At 33.4% G+C, this 12465-nt stretch overlaps 1 long non-coding RNA gene across 1 annotated transcript; it reads right to left on the bottom strand.

Annotated features, from left to right (window-relative positions):
• Nucleotides 1–871: 871 nt before the first annotated feature.
• Nucleotides 872–6874, bottom strand: LOC136981461 (uncharacterized). Its single transcript, XR_010881713.1, has 3 exons — nucleotides 6764–6874; nucleotides 991–1090; nucleotides 872–916 (listed from the first exon to the last, which is right to left on the bottom strand). It is a non-coding gene; the product is annotated as an uncharacterized lncRNA (long non-coding RNA).
• Nucleotides 6875–12465: the final 5591 nt, after the last annotated feature.

Genomic DNA, 12465 nt, shown 5'->3' with positions numbered 1-12465 from the left:
TCAGATTGAAAACGGATTCTGGTATACTGTATTTTCTTATTAAAGATTGCAGCATTACTTCTTGCTGCCTGCAGATGGCTACGCTTAGTCAGCCATATTCAGCAAATAAAATCAACGAGGCAGTTAAGGAGACAAATTCCCTGACTTTTTGACAGTTTTCGACAAATTCCGTGACTTTCCGATTTGCGACTAAATCTGCAGAACACTTGGGAGATGCTTGCGGAACACCGATTGGGAACCACTGATCTAAGCACTTAATAAATAAACAAGTTCAATATAATTACCTCTCTTATATTAGATTCCCTATGCCCTCTAAATGCCAATTCTTGCTTTGATAGCATCTACTAATTTAGATATAATATATCTATTAGCTGTAACTTTGTTATAATTTTCAATATTTATTTTATATTGTTTCTAATGTTAAATTCTATTTTGCTTTGATTTTCAAATAGCTTCTATTTTATGAAAGAATCAATGTGACATTTACTATTTTCGTGTCTTTTGCCAGCTTTACTCAAATTATTTAAATCGTCAAAGCCATTCTTATTTTACACATTAATTTCATTTGAAAATAGTAGGCAAGGCCAACAAAACAATTTTCGCATTTCTATGCATCCACAAAGCCATTTTATGTCTATAAATTTTATTGTGAAAATGTCTAACCAATTTTTTTGTTGAAGTATTTATATTTAATTTATGCATTGGTCTTTTTCATTTAATATGTTTTCTTTTTCATTAATGATCTTGAGTGAAAACTTTTTTTAAAATAAATTTTCAATATCACAATTACATTCTGAATCACTAGCCATGATATAAGGGCTAAGATTAAAAATAAAATTATAAAAACTTACTTGGTGAAATAAAATATGTGGTGGATATACATACGTGGTACAAAATCTTCAATTGTATGAATATACTTTTAAAGAAAATTATAATTAAATCTAGCTCTGTAAAGAAACGTACATAAAAATAACATAAAATATTCTTTACTTTTATGAATCTAAAAACAATCCACTTAGTGAAATAGCTCCCTACTAGTGGCTCATGGATGCAGTCTTCGTAGCAGTGCCCACTCATGTATCTATGTTGCCTGGACAAAAAGACAAATTTCCACCCCGTAAATTTATTTAGAGAAAAATATGTAATATAAAATTAACAATCAAGTAGTACAAAACAGTAAAAATTAAAATATACCTGTACCTAGTTACAAATTGTTAAGTAGATGCATTTTTAATGATATTACAAAAATGTATTATTGTACAAAGAACTTGTATCAAATAAAAACGAAACAAAAGTACAACTATACTGAAAAAGTTTCTTTTGATTTTCAAAAGAAGCTTTCTTTCTCACTTTTAGTTCTGCAAACTTTTTATTAACTGTTTTAAGTTTACTTGATCAGCAGTTTCATGTGCAATTGCCAAAATGGCCAAATGGCCAAACTTCAGATAGCCATCGGTTTATGCCAGCTCAATTTACACCAATTCACAATAATGCTGCTGTGCAATTTGCCATTTCGCAGTGTAATTCCCCAATTCTTCCTATTTTCGTATTTACTGAGCCATGACTCTGTACATTCATTAAAGCAAAGATTTTTATTAAATATATTTATTTTTTCTGTTTAATATTGTTGTGTATGTATACATTTACATTAAATTAATATTAAAATACTAAATGTTTAACGTTTAATCACGTATACAAGAATAAAGGACGATTATTATGTCAGATAAAAGAAGTGAACCAGAGTTATTTAAACATGTTAAGAAAGCATGGCAATCTATCTCCCTAGAAATAAAAGTCGACAGATGAATGGAAAATGGACAAATGTCTATAGATCTTAGAACTTACCTCCATCGACTGTAACTACCATTATGAAAAATGCAGATAAAATTAAACACTCTGCTCAACAGTCTACGGCAGTCAAATGTAAAACATGTGAGTTATAGTAGAGATAAAAGTTTATTTTATTATATCTTCTATATTCTCGACACTTTCTCGCCATCCTTCGCACTTCCGATAAATGTATGAAACACAGATGCATTCGACTTATGACGTCATTTGAATGCATCAGCGTTTCATACATTTATCGGAAGTGCGGAGGATGGAGATAAAAGTTTTGAAAAAATTGAAAAATTGTTACCATTATGGGTAGATGATGCAAATAAAAAAAAAACATTCCTTTGACTCATGCTGCTACAACTGAAAAAGCAAAATCAATTTTTGATAATCTTAAGGATGGATTCGAAGAAACTTTTTGGGGAAGCAAGGGTTGGTTAACGAGATTTAAATCCTGAAGTAACTGTTGTAGTGTAAAATTATGTGGTGAAGCAGCGAGTGCAGATGTTGCAGTGGCAGCTGCTTTTCCTAAGGAATTTCAAGGTTATGTAGAACAAGGCAACTATTCTCCAGACCTAATCTTTAACGTTGATGAGATTGGGCTTTATTGGAAAAAGTTACCAGCACAAACTTTTATTTCTTGTGAAGAACGTTCCTGCTCCAGGTTTTAAAGTTGCAAAAAATAGATTAACTTTTTTGTTGGGAGCCAATGTTTCAGGAACTTTGAAACTTAAACTGATGTTAGTGTATCATTCACAGACACTGCATGCTTTAAAGAGTTTAAATAAAGACATGTTGCCAGTTTATTGGAAATGGAACAAGAACGTTGAGTCACACAAGATGTTTTCACAGATTAGTACACAAGCTATTTTTGCCCTACTGTGCTTCGCATATGTGAAGAAAATAAATTACCATCCAAGGCACTTCTCTTTGATCAGGCATCCTCAAAACCTTGATGAAATAAGAACACCATTGGATGTCAAGGTTGTTTAATGCTTCCCAATACAGCATCTCTTTTGCAACCAATGGATCAGGGGGTATTGCAACCTTCAAAGCTTTTTATCTCCATAATACATTCATGGAAACGATGAGTTTTAGACACTTCAGACAAAACAGTTAAAGACTATTGGCAGTCTTTCGATATTTTGAAAGGCATTAAAAACATCAAGTCGACTTGGAATGAAGTTTCAGCAAAATGCTTAAATGGAATTTGGCATAAACATCTGCCAGCATTCATGCATGATTTTGAAGAAGAATTTAATTGAAGACATTACCAGACTTGTGTGTGATGTGGAATTGAAAGAAGTTACAGTTGAAGATGTGACAATCTTTTAGAGGCCCATAATCAGCCACTGTCGAATGAGGACTTAAAAGAATTATACAAAGAATTAAGTCGTGAACTGTCAGAGAAGGAAGATAACAAAGAAGAAACTCCAAGAGTTATGAAAATGGCCGATCTAAAGCGTATCCTTTCAACTATGGAAAATTTGATGGATGAACTTTGTGAGTTAGACAATAATTGGGAGTGAAGTGCTAATGTAAAAAGGAGCATCATAACATCCATTCAACCATATTCCAAAACTCTTAATAAAAGAAAACAAAAATCTAAACAATCAAAGATAGATACTTTTTCCAAAAAATGTAAGAGATCTGAAACTTGAAACATCATTTGTTTTTCTTAAGATTTTTTAATAAAAACATTTCTCTTTATTTTATCATAAAATACATTTTAAGAATTAAATTTATAATATATCTATTTTGTATTATATTGTACTAATAAACAAAATTATTTGCTTATTTTTCACTTATGTAGAACCTAACCCTATACCTCACTGTAAATATGGGTTCGTTTTATGCCGATTCAATTTGCGCCGGCTTTTGTAGGAAGTAAACTTCGGCGTAAACCGAGGGTTACCTGTATTAAGATGATTTTGCATGGTAGCAGAATGTAAATAGCTTTTAATTAATTTTTATTTATAGAAATTCCTTTCCCCCCACTAGCTACAGTTATTGGTATGATTGGCAGTATTCTTAAGGCGACACTAAGGTTTGGGACAAAATTTAACATTGTTGCTTATGCAACTTTTGCAACACACCTTATATATATAAAAATTGATTGATCTAATACTGTTTCACAGCTGTGAATAGATACAAATCTGTCTGTGTGTTAGATGGATGTTGTTGCTTTTCCTCATTATATATCTGTCACTAATGCTTATTCCATATGCATGATACAGTCACCCACATTTCACTTTTTTCTATCAATCCATGCATGCTATTTTTATGTTTTAAGAAATAATTGTCTGTTTAATCTGATTACTTGTATACAAGCGCTATATCCAAACAGATGAACTGACACGAAAAGCAGTCACTGTCACAAAATGCAAACAGAGTTACATTCACTTAAAAATACAGAATGTAGTATTTTATAAATGGGATAATTATTTTATGTTTCAACTTATCAAATCTATTAATCTTAGCATTCCATAATTTAATCACAGAGCTAATTTTGGAGAATTGCAAATACTGTTAGTTTGGTGTAAAGCACTTTTACATAATAATACTTCTAAAATGTTTCCTACATTAGTTTTTAATTTGCTGTTTTTCTATAGTACTTCTGTTTCTTTGATGACATTTTCTACATTTTTACTATGAACTGCATTATTTTCAAACTTATCATCATTTTCTAATTTCTTTTTATTAAGAAGCATGTTCTTTCTGAGTTTAACAACTACATTTTATTTTTTTCCAGTACTAAAATACATTTACATTTTGCATCTTAAAGGCAGGTTCATGTTCTGACAATGGCAATACTCTTACGTTTACCATTTCTGAATATCTGTTTAATATGGTCTAAGAACGTTTTAAATCTAAATTAAAAATCAATTTAACCTTTCTTATTTATGAAATACCCTTAAAATATAAGCACCCAAATATTGATACGAGTTCTGAATCATAACTTCACGTTATTTTTAGTTGATCACCAGTGACCTAAAACAGAGATGGTGCAAATATCCTTGTTTTCAGGATATGTAATTACTTTCTGTGGCACGCAACGTAATATCTTGTGTGCCACAATGTAACATCACCGTAATATCCACTTTCCTAAACCCAATACACAACCAACCTCAGTAATGATAATTGACTCATCTATATATTTTAAGAGGTATCAATACATCCTCACAAAGCAGCATAGCAATGCTTTAATTATAGATGTATACAAAAGCAAGCACTTGTGCAGTTTAGGGGCTAAAGCAGTTTGAGAGGTTTTCTTCCATAAAATTAATAGATTCTAGACTAATTTGATTCGAACATTTCCAAAACATGTCATTTTTTGAGAATGATCCATATAAAATATGCTATAAAAAAAAAAAGTTGTAGGAACACTTTCCCACTGTACATCGTTTGAAGACACCATTCCGCGCATTCTTTTATTCAGCAGTGCGCTGAGCAGTTGCTACCGGAAGTGACGTTTTTGCTGCTGACGGTCGAAAACACTTTTGCCGGAGAGAAAGCTATCTCAAAATGGCCGATGTAAACGATGATTCTCTTACTGCTATATTTACGTGCGTTTGTTCAGTATTATTAGAAGAAAAGCCATTAAGTTCGATGTTTTTTATAAGAAAACGTAGAAATGATGATTTATTTGTGTCATTGGCGTTGACTGATTCTATTAACACTTTATGTATTTTTAAATGATTTAATGATGATAAGTCTACTTCAGAAGGCAAAATTTTATTCTCTCTCAAATATTGCAGTAAATTGCTAGAATCTGTAAATAAAAATTAGAAACAGTATTTCATAAACCAACTTTTAACGGTAGGTTTGACTTCATAAACAAAGACAATAATAATAGATTCTTATATTTCGTTTTGTTATTATACATTTCACATTTATTAAAAAGATACTTGAAGCAAAGGAGTTAAAAATCTGCTCATTTAATGTAGCAAAAAAACTGTTTATCGTTTGGTAATCGAAAAAGATACTTCTTCACGGAGGCATCCATCTTGTAAGCAGTATTTTTAGCGTGGTCGAGAGGTGCTGCCAGTGCGCTGAAAGCGCAGCTTAAGCGCGCTGGCAGTAGGCTTAATAATTAAACACATGCGCTAAAAGTGCTGCAAGTGCGCTGAATAAAAGAATGCGCGGATTGCTTAAACTGGTTTTAGTCACAGAACGGCACACTGGGAGACATATCTCTGCCATAAAGTACAATAATAGTAATTCGGCTGTAGCTATCCACTGTAACGAAGAAGGCTGTCAAACACGTACGAAGTGTGTCACGTGACATTTCTCCATGGTATCCAGTCACCTGACTACTCGCTCATCTTGACCATTCCTCACATCTCTGACGTGTTTCCTGATAGTTACCCATTAATTATTATTCAGTTATCAGGAAACACGTCAGAGATGCAAGGCATAGCCAAGACGAGCAAGGAAACAGCAGTTTCAAACGCAGCGCATCCGAAAAGTATTCCTAAAGTTTTTATTTATACCATATTTAATAACGATCATTCCCAAAAAGTGTGTTTTGGAAATGTTCAAATCAAATTAGTCTACAATTGATTAATTTTATGGAAGAAAACTTCTAAACAAATCAAATTACTACATTTCGTTACTGTCGAAGAACGCCAGTGTATTTTTTAATAAAGTCGCTCTTAAATGAAATAAATATACTCAAGTACGAAACAGTTCGTACGCATTTTGTATATATACCATTCGATTCTGCGTGCGAAATGACGTCAGAATACGTCTAAATATTCTTATTAAAAAAGGATAAGACCCGTTTATGAAATGGAAAACGCTTCGCTTCGGCCTAACCCGGAAACCATTCTACAGACGACGACGTCGTAAACAGCAAAATGGCGACTGCAGTGTCTTTGATCTGCTTTATACTGTAAAATGAATTTCGGAATTTAAGTTTAATACTTACATTTACGTCAAATCCTCTTCAAAAAACAATAATATTGCTTAATTAACCATTTAAAAAGTATTTCTCCCACTGATTCGCGTATTTCTTACATGATAAACACCACACTACGACCAATGCATTCTTCTGTCTCTACCGATCTGATGACGTGTTTCTATAGTCCTTTATTCTAGCCTTGTTCATCCGCAAGAAATAGTTCCCTCTAACACTTTAAATTCGTTAAAAAAAAATGACGTGTTTCGAAACTATTTAATCGTCATTGCAAGTAATTAAAGGAATAAAACTCAAAAATAGAGGAAAGATTATATACATTTAACCCTTTTTTATTTTAATTAATCATGTTTTCGATGATTGGTCGAATATAAACACGCTCCGCCTACTTATTCGTTTTTGACAGTTAATATGGCCGACGTTAGCGATTCGAGCGAAGGATTTAGTTAAAATCGATCACACGAATTTAATTAATTTTTCGGGTGAATAAATATTTTAATCTCTTAACGTAAAACTTCTTCGATGTTTACTTATTTTCACTAAGTTTTCGATCCGTCATATTCAAGAATGAGAAACTGCGGAAGGATACATTTTGGCCGACGGTGAGAAAAGCAACCGAAACATGTAATGTAAGTCTCGGCCAATCAGCAAGAAGACTATTGGACACGTGAACAGATACACGCCCTTAGAAGCAAACGTGAAAGAATAAAATGCGCATGCTTCATGACCTCGTGTACGAACAGACGACAACAAACGCTAACGAATAATGTTTTTTAAACTTAATTTTTAAACACGTTTTAAAAAGAATTTCAGTGTATTTTTTTATCATTAACTCAACATTACATTTTGAAAATGCATTTATTTATTTAAAAAAACTATCTTAATCACACAATTATTTGTACATAAAAAATCAATACGCCTTTTTAAAACACGTTTTTTTTGCATTTATTTCAGAACAAAAAATGTGTAAATATTTTAATACTTAAAACATTTTTTTATATTTGTAAAGTCTTTGTATACACGAGCGAGTGAATCGTTCGCTGGGAAAATTCGCTACAAGAGGCGAGACACGATAAATATCAAACCCTGTGAGATATGTGCGAGAACCAGAAATTCGCTCACGCCAGCGAGATTTCTCGCTTCTCGCTTGTGCATGTTTTTCTTTACGAGAACGATATCGCTCGCTACTTAATTCCGGTCTGCATAGTCGCACCCTTATCGACCCTCTGAAACGTTCATCGACCCTATGGGGTCAATACGTATCTCGTTGGGAAACCTGATTTAAACATTCTTCATTCCTCAAGTAGTAAGAAATCTCGTGCCAAATTCTTTGAAAGAAATAGAACTGAAAAAATTACGACATGACTAATTATCGCTATCTTTGGGAATGCAAAACAGGAAGCGTTTTTCATTCCCAATTTACCTAAATACCACTAATAACAGAAATCGGGTTTATTATAAATTACTATTATCTTTAATTGCTAAAAAATAAATCGTTTAATATTAATAATATTGTAGTTTATATAACCGTATTAATAAAAATAGAACGTAACATAAATGTCTGTGTTTTGAATCTATCAACTTATGTGTAATTAAAAGAACTGCAAATAAATTTCATTAATCATCGGTGTCATAGCTACAGTTTAAAAATATCTACTGTAACATTTATTTTCACAATTACATATATTGTATATATTAATACATCTGTGTACGTTGAAGCGATTATAAATTCGTTCTATTCAGACCTCTCTGTAGATGTAAATGATAACTAGAAATGGCTCCAAGATTTTTATACGTTATAGTTAAGAAATGAAGTGGAAAGTTTCGCTTGAAAGTTTTAATTTTTAACACCTGCAGATAGGGACAATATGGCGTTGTATATCAAGAAGCACTGAAAACAACAAAAATAAATAACAGAAATCTAAATTGAGAGTTTTCACTTTTATTTACTCCTTGGAAAAACTTGTTAAGAAACTGAATTGGTCTAAAATTTGGAATTTTAAAATAAAAAGAAAACAGCAAATTAAACAATAGCAGTGATAAAACAAGTACCGTAGTGGTATTTTTTAACCGTACTGTAAAAATGTATCTCATTCTGCCTGATCGTACTTTAATTGCTAAATATTTTACCGCAAAGGTCGTATATAAAAAAAAAAATGCTGGAGCGGGTAATGATTTTATAAGGTTCTTGATGTCTGGCAACCATTACACAAGAAGAAGATTTCATTTTAAGATGTTCTTCCTCCATTTTCCCTCTTTCCATCCTTCACAAAAAAGTTAAATATTCAAACTATTATTTCGAAATTTAAAATTTTCTTTATCTATTAATTAAGAACATGCACCTGAAGGCACTCTGCAAGGCACTTCCCATGAGTTTGTCAGTGTTTATCATTCAGAAGCTCGCAGAATTTTTCTATTGCATGCAATCTTGTCTTCCTTCCTTCTCTGTAATTAACATGCGGGAGATCGAAGGTCGGATCAGATACAGTATATCCCGGGTTGGGTCAACTGTACCGATCGTAAAATCTGGAGATAATTCTCCTATTAGTATTGTTCTTTCACACCTGGAAATATTATCCAACGGCTGTTTTTAGAAATCGCGCAGACTTCCCCCACATCTATAATAATAACGACTTTTTTTCTCACAATCATATTTTGGATAAAGGGTATTAAATATTATTATTCAACGGGCATAAAAATTATATGTTTATTAATGGTCTCCAGAGTTCAGCGAATTTTTCGCAGAAAAATAACTTATCAGGAAACACGCGCCCGCCGTTCGATGAGCCGCTCCGCGACGAAAACAAGCTTAAGCAATGGCGTCGTCGAACGGAGCACACTCGGTAATTAATCCTACAACTTTTTGTTTATAGCATAGTTTATATGGATTATTCCCCCCCAAAAAAAAAAATTATACATGTTTCGGAAATGTTGAGTCAAATTAGTCTAGAATCGGTTAATTTAATGGAAGAAAACCTTTCAAACAGCTGTAGCCACTAAACTGTAAACGTGTCGGGCTGTGATTGGCTCAGGTATTTAAGTGACTCGTACAACACGGAATTCATATAACTCGGAACGTATCTACCGTGTTATAGGGGGTCTACTGTATGTGGGCTGTTACGCAATGACAAAGACAGGACAGAGGAAAGTCGAGCACCAGGTGTCAATATAGTTCCTTTCAGAAACTACAGATTCCAGCGAGATCTAGTGAAGATTGGATCCACGAAGCGCTCAGTAAACAAAAGTATACAGGAACCATGATATCGCCAACCAAACGCATACCACCGTCCTAGCTGCCTATGCCACAGACCCTGAAATACAAGCCAACCTCCATAGGGAAAAAATGTCAGATCAGGTTCATCACCTTCGCAACCTTGAAGCGTTAGAAATATACAAACCCGGCCTGGCAGGGAACTGTAATAATGAAAAAAATATATATATCACAAATATCTGCCAGTTATTCTAACGTAACATTGTTATCACGTTAGATTAATTAGATAAGCTCATAGACGAAAAATTATAAGTAAAGAACTTATTGTTTTGAAAAAGAGAAAGTTACTGAAGCGTTTGGATAGCTCTTTTTCATTTTTTGGCTCTTTCCGCCCTATGGGGATTAAGATGGTAAAACGCTTTAATATGGTGGGTTGAATGCTGGGTGACCGGATCTGGGCCTGTCAAAAAATTCCAAACATTTTTTACGAACAGTCCGTCTCAAATATGACAAACCACGTCTCCACCATCTATTTTTGAGCCTTACGAATTCAAGATGGATATGCAAAAGTTTCTTAGTGTCTACGGGGCGAAAAAAGTTTTTAAAAAACCAAGAGTTTTGGGTATTCATTTTCCTGTGGGAGATCGCAACTTTACATATAAGACGCAGGGCGATTTTTTCAGCCCTTGTTTTTGGACAAAAGTTGCGGCTTATATGCCGTAAAATACGGTATCTGTATTAAATTATTTGAATGCAGTATTAAGAATTAATCAATGAATCCGTAATTTATTTTTGGATTGCTGCAGGCTTATAAATATTTCTACATATTTAAAAAATAAATAAATTTTTTTTAACAAAGAATATTTACTGTCATATCTATCTTCAAAGAGTGATCCAGGAAGAGAGGAGTAGCTACTTCAAATCTTTCCTCCTTTTTTTTCCATCTGTTTATCCAGTTCAATAAAAGTATGACAACTTTTTAATATTCTGGCTAAAAAGTCGATAGGATTCGGCGGTCTTCTGACGCACAATTCGGCTAATGCAATAGCTAAACATAATCCAATTTCCTTTTTGAGGTAAATCACATTCTCCGATTCTTCTTAAGGATTCATGTGTAATAAAATACTTAAATATGATTTTAAGTTTATAAAAAGTATTAATTATGGTAATTAAATTGAAATAAAATACATATATTAAGTTCAAAAAAATTTTTTATTAACAACATCCATGGGCGTAATCCGATAATTTTTTAAGTGATGTCGATTCCCAAAGTTGAAGTTTAAAATTGCTTTTATCCATGATAACATCTACATTCGCCACCGAGGATTATAATATGTTGGGTACACCCACCAGTGGCCGAATGGATAAAACCACTGAACACTGGTAATTGGTCGTGGGTGCGCGTTTCACCAACGGACGTGTTTTCTGGGTTTTCTTCACGTTTGTAACACCTAAATAGAACTAGTGAAACTAAGTTGACCGCCACCTGTACGCAAGCAAAGCAGTAGCGTGCCGTCATTGCAAGTGGTGGAAGCGCCGCTTCCACCGAATTTTCTAAAATATAAATTTTGAGCATTTGTTCAAGTATAGAAATTAATTAAAAAAATAAAATTGATTTTTTAAATTCGAATTTTTACGTAATTCGAACATTGTTGACGCGTCTTTTAACGTTTGTTCGAAAAACGTCACGCATGACGATTCGCAGTTCGATTGTGTTTCTGGTTGTGGTGGGACGTGCTTTTCTTGTGCTCTTGGATTGCGTTGGTTTATTTTGCGGTTTGCGGACTTTTGCGGAGAAGACTGAAGATTTTTGAGGTAAGTCTTAGTCCATATTGACCCTAGACGTAAGAATCTATTTAATATTACTTGGAGAATCGGTCCCAGAAGAACATCGTTCGATGGTCGCCCGTTTGCGCTTCGGATTCGAATCTTTTAGATTTAAAAAGGCAGCTGCGGTGAGCATTTTGCTTTTCTCGGAAGAATTTAAGGATTAATTTAAGCTCGAATTAGTTTATTGGAAGATTTATGATATTTTTAAAAAGATTTTCAAGTTTATTTCGTGTTAATTTTATATGTTCTTCCCGATGTGCTTTTAAAATGGCGTTGGACAAACGAAATATTAGGAAATTTAGTAACAATAGCGCTGTCGGTCGATCGGAGAATACTGGACGAACGAGAGGAATGATTTGTTCTAGTTTTGGGGGTGGCGAGGTAAAGATGACGTTCGATTATAGAAAATCTTGCTTCTAATCCCTTGTGGAGAATGGAAACAGAAGGCGGCCCCGGTAGGGAGTCTCTCGATCCCAATCCGTCGTCACTCGGGGGATTGAAACGTAAAAATTCCAGATATTTAGCCTTAAAATTCAAAAAGAATCCATTACGTCAATCGCATTCGAATTCGTTAAGCGCTTTCTAATCTCCATAGAAACGGCAATTGTTGCCGTTTCTATGTTTCTATGGAAACGCGTATTGTTGCAACACGATTTTGCGTCACTTTGCACGT

The sequence above is a fragment of the Centruroides vittatus genome, unplaced genomic scaffold (genome assembly GCF_030686945.1).
Source record: "Centruroides vittatus isolate TY-2023 unplaced genomic scaffold, ASM3068694v2 contig_76, whole genome shotgun sequence".
NCBI classification, from domain to species: Eukaryota; Metazoa; Arthropoda; class Arachnida; order Scorpiones; family Buthidae; genus Centruroides; species Centruroides vittatus.
Note: the sequence above shows the minus strand (reverse complement) of the source record. Positions and strands in the feature narration are given on the sequence as shown.